The following is a 4,688-nucleotide window of genomic DNA, read 5'->3' on the forward strand; positions in this document are numbered from 1 at the left end:
TAACCAAAGATAGATCTAGGCTAATATGGCATAAGGCTCACAGCATTATTCCATATTTTTCTTGCTTCCATTTGGATCAATGTGAAAGCTTTCTCATGATTTCTTAAATAGACTTTGTCAAATTTCCCGTCAGTATTGGACTTGGCAATCGGGCTCTCTGAATTTATGAGGCAAAGAAATGAAAAACAATAATGAAAGCTACTAGGTGCCATAGGTTTATATTGTTGCTGTAACAAATTACCACAAATTGAGTGCCTTGAAACATTTCTTTTCTTACAAATACGGAGGTCAAAAGTCCAAAATGGGTTTCACTGGGCTAACATCAAGATGTTGGCAGAATTGTTTTCCTTCTGAGGCTCTAGGGGAGAATCCACTTCCGTGTCTTTTTCCAACTTCTAGAAGCCATCTGCATTCCTTGGCTCATAGCCCCTTATTCACATCACTCCAACTCCTGATCTGTCCTTGTCACAGCTCCTCCTCTGACTCTGACACTCTGTCACTTAAGGACTTGTGATTACTTTGAGCCCACAGAGATAATGTAAGATAGTCTCCTTATCTTAAGGTCTTCCATGTAATCTTATCTGCAAAGTCCATTTTGCCATGTAAGGTGACATACTCATAGAATCTAGGTATTTTTTTCTTTCTACCACCTTAGTTAAATATGAAAATCAGACCAATCCTTATTTATTTATTAATTTATGGTTTTATAACTTTATTCGACAATCAGCAGTTAGTTCTCATCCACATTAACTGTCTGTAGATTTTTGAAAGTGGTAACAGGTACATAGGTGACCAACATATAGAGCTTGTTTGGTGAATCTTCATCCTCGTTTATGTTTTCGGGACAGCCGCACCTGGATACGGTATGGGACATTCCTTATTCCTTTGGCCCAGACAGCTTTGTTGAGCCTGGTGTCAATGCACACATCTGGAGTTCCCATCTCCTTCATGGCACATTTCCGGGTCTCTTTGAGCGCCTGAGGGGCATGCTTCCTGAAACCCACTGCATGGGTGTGCTTGTGGATGTTGATGGTGTGCTCTCTGGTCACTCCCTCATGGATGGCAGAACGGCCCTTCTTCTCCCCACCCTTCTTTGCGGGAGTCATTATGCCAGGCCCAAGTTGGAAAGAAAGAGTGCGAGGTAGTCTGTGTGGTTTTCTTTTTGTCGAGGTAGTCATTTTAATATTGATACAACAGTATTTCAGGAAACAACGTATCAAGTAGATTTTACATTTTTTCCAAATAGAGCAGGTCTTTATAGAGCATTGGGATCTTCAACAAGTAGGGGTTGTACCTATGCGTATTTAAATGATTTGTCTCCTCAAACCCTCAGATACAGGAAATAAACTAGAACTTGTTAATTTGATATTATTATGTTATTGCAGAACTAATAACATTTCCAAGTATGCATTCATCATTCAGTAATTGTTCAACTGCTCTGAATTGCTGTGTGGTTCACAAATTATTCCACAGTGTTGGCAGGCAGAATTGCCACTGCTGTCAAGTGTTTAAGACACTTTTACTTTTGGCAGGGTGGTTTTGCTCTAGCTTTCTTCATTTAGCACTAAGAATTATAACTTTTTATAAAAGCTTTAGCCCTGCACCTGAAGCTTCACATGAGACCAGATCTACACATGCTCCTCCTCAGTGCCCCCAGGCCTCTGCTCCGGGGTCACTGTGGCACTCTGTGGGCCCTCAATGATCCTGCAGACAGTTTGTCTGGCTCGGAATATTCATTGCAATTTAACTTACATTAAACTGGCCTCCAGGTACTAATATGGCGCTTAGAGGAATCTTGCTAAACTAGTTAACTTTTCGCAGAATACCTGCTTTCTGTAGAGTTGTACATTGCAAAGTATCTGGAGAAATTGTTTAGTTCTCCCCTGAGGACTTTGTGCTGCCTTTAAAAATCCACCCTGTTATTTAAGGGCCACCTAGAATCTGACTCTTGAAAAAACATTCCTGTCAAGTTCCCGTTCTCTTGCTAAGAGCACTTGGTGAGGTTTAAGTGCTAATGATCCTGGTCACCAAATTCCAATGCCTGTGCTTGGGGGTGTGGGGGAACAGTGTTTCCCCACACCACCAAGCAATTCTCTAACACCAGCTGGGTATCCTACAGTTCAACTCAATCTTGACACGACCGACCTGGAGATAGCCTGGAAATTGCATCGGATCCCATGACTGCCTTCCTACCACTTCAGATGGCTATCACAAATCCAGGTTCTCACCAGTGCTTCTGACCAACCACCTATAGACGGGAAGTTCCCACAACCCCCTCCTTGGGAGTGACTAATTGCTAGAGTGACTCAGAGAACTCAGAGATACATTTTACTTACTTGATTACTGGTTTATTATAAAGAAAAAATATAGCCCAGGAACAACCAGATGGAAGAGATGCATAAGGTAAGGGATATGGGATGGGGTGAAGGGCTTCCATGCCCTCTGCAACATGCCACCCACAGCACCTCCAAGTCTTCATGTCCCGGAAGCTCTGCAAACCCTCTCCTTATGGGTCTGTATGGGCGCTTCATTACATTGACTTGATAGATTAAATCATTGGCCGTTGGTGATGGAACTCAATCTCCAGGCCCTCTCCCTGAAGGTGGGGTTGGGACAAGAATTCCAACCTTCTAATCACACGGTTTGTTCCTCTCATGACCAAACCCTATCCTTAGGTGATCTAGGGGCTCTCCAAGTCATGTCAGTAACATAACAAAAGACAGCTATTGCTCTCATTACTTGGGAAATCCCAAAGGTTTTGGGAGCTCTGTGCCAGAACCAGGGAGATCAAATATACATATTTCTTACTACAAGTCACGATATCACAAGTGTTCAGGATGAGTGCTTCTCAATCACATTTGAAGGTTGTAGAGCTAGAGGGCAGATGTTGACAGGTGAGTCCTTGGGGATGCTGAGGTCAGGACCAGGACAGCGAGTCCAAAGGGGGAGCTTATTCATCAAGGGGGCTAGGCAAACCGTGGAAGTAAGATGGCCTGCCAAACAGCAGGTGATTAAGGAAACGGGAAAGGAAAAGTGAGGAGAAGTTGCAGGGAATGGACAATGGGAGATGATGAATGAGCTCTGGAGACAATATCTGTAGTCTGTTTTCATTTTAATATGCCTGGGAGTTGCACCACAGCATTGTTTATAACAGAAGAAAAAAACCCAACCAACCAACCAGACAAATAAATGAAAAAGGCTAGTTAAACAAACTATAATCTCTGTGATGAACTATTTTACTCTTGGTAAAAGAATAAGGGAGATTTATATGTGCTAGATGGAAAACCTCTAAGATATACTATCAAGTAGGGGGCAAAAAACCAAGTACAGAGTATAATACATTCAGTTGAATGCCTTTTTTCCCTCTCTGAAGTATATACAAGAAAATGTTAAAGGTTGGTACTTCAGGTAGTGATCCTGGGGGAAGGCAGAGACTTTTATTTCTTATTTTATATTTTTCTATACTATTCAAACTTTCCAATTATATACCTATATATGTTTTGTTGTTGTTTTTAAATATCAGAAATGGTGAGCCAGATATTAGAATTGTGTATCATTTTTGTTTCCTTTCTTATACTTCTTTGTGATTTTTTAACCCAGTAATTATTACACAGGGGAACAATTTTTAACATAATTCCTGTTGAGTTTGATTTTTCAGCTGTTTTAGATTTAAATAGGCATGCTGATTTCAAAACTGCTGTTAGTTTTCTTCTATCACATCAAGTTTTTTTTGTACAGCTTATCTTAATGCAACCACGCTAGGCTGGATCAAGCCTGGATCAAGGGAAGCACTGGTGCTCTATTGGCTGAGAGCAAACCTCCCTCAAGTGGGGAGGGGGATGACCTTGGAGACCAGCGACAGGTTCATACTTGTCTAGGCTATTCAGTTACACATGAGACAGTGTGGTGAGAGGTTGTGTGCCGCTCTCTACAGTGAATAGTATTCCAAAGTGTAGTCCGAGTTCTTGTCTGTATACAAGGAGTTAGCAGAATTTATTTTTTTATTTACATACATACTTATTTCCTTTCCTTCAGATCATGTCTGCCTCTGCTATTTCTCATCATAAGTACCTAAACAACCCTGATTTATTTTGTTGTATCTGTGGCAGTTTCACCATTCCCAGTCAAAGGACAAACATCAGCGCATTTGTCAGGCAAGCCTATTTTGCATATTTTAAAGTAAAACTTGGTCATCAAGATAAGTCTCGGGCCCCTCACAAGGTGTGCAAACAGTGTGTCAAGAGTTTACGGACGTGGACGGAGAGATCATGTGATAAATTGCCATTTGGTATACCTATGGTTTGGCGAGAGCCTAGAGATCATTCAAGAGACTGTTACTCTTGTATAGTGAGAACGTCAGGATATAATAAGAAAAATAAATGCTTCCTTCTTGGTCAGCAACGCAGATGCACCAAGTATTCGTTTTTTGTGTATGTGGGACAGCAGAGCTTGTGAGAAGCTTTGGGTGCAGTCAAATTGCCCTCTAAGATCTGACCTCAAACCCAGTGATCTAAACATTCAATATGAGCCACTTGTTGACAGAAAGAACATTATAGTCCCACCTCTGCCCATGAAACTGGGTCTCATGAAGCAGTTTGTTAAAGCTTTGCCAACTGAAGGAGACTGTTTCAAGTATCTTATTTTGGCATTTCCTAGCCTGTCATTTGAAAAGATAAAATACCTGAATA

The 4,688-nt window shown here is 41.3% G+C and overlaps 1 pseudogene; it reads right to left on the reverse strand.

The window, feature by feature from the left end:
• Positions 1–730: 730 nt before the first annotated feature.
• LOC150016845 (large ribosomal subunit protein eL31 pseudogene) lies at positions 731–1,136 on the reverse strand (annotated as a pseudogene).
• Between the last annotated feature and the right edge of the window lie 3,552 nt (positions 1,137–4,688).

Source organism: Furipterus horrens, unplaced genomic scaffold, assembly GCF_987537825.1.
Source record: "Furipterus horrens unplaced genomic scaffold, mFurHor1.1.pri manual_scaffold_3, whole genome shotgun sequence".
Taxonomy (NCBI): domain Eukaryota; kingdom Metazoa; phylum Chordata; class Mammalia; order Chiroptera; family Furipteridae; genus Furipterus; species Furipterus horrens.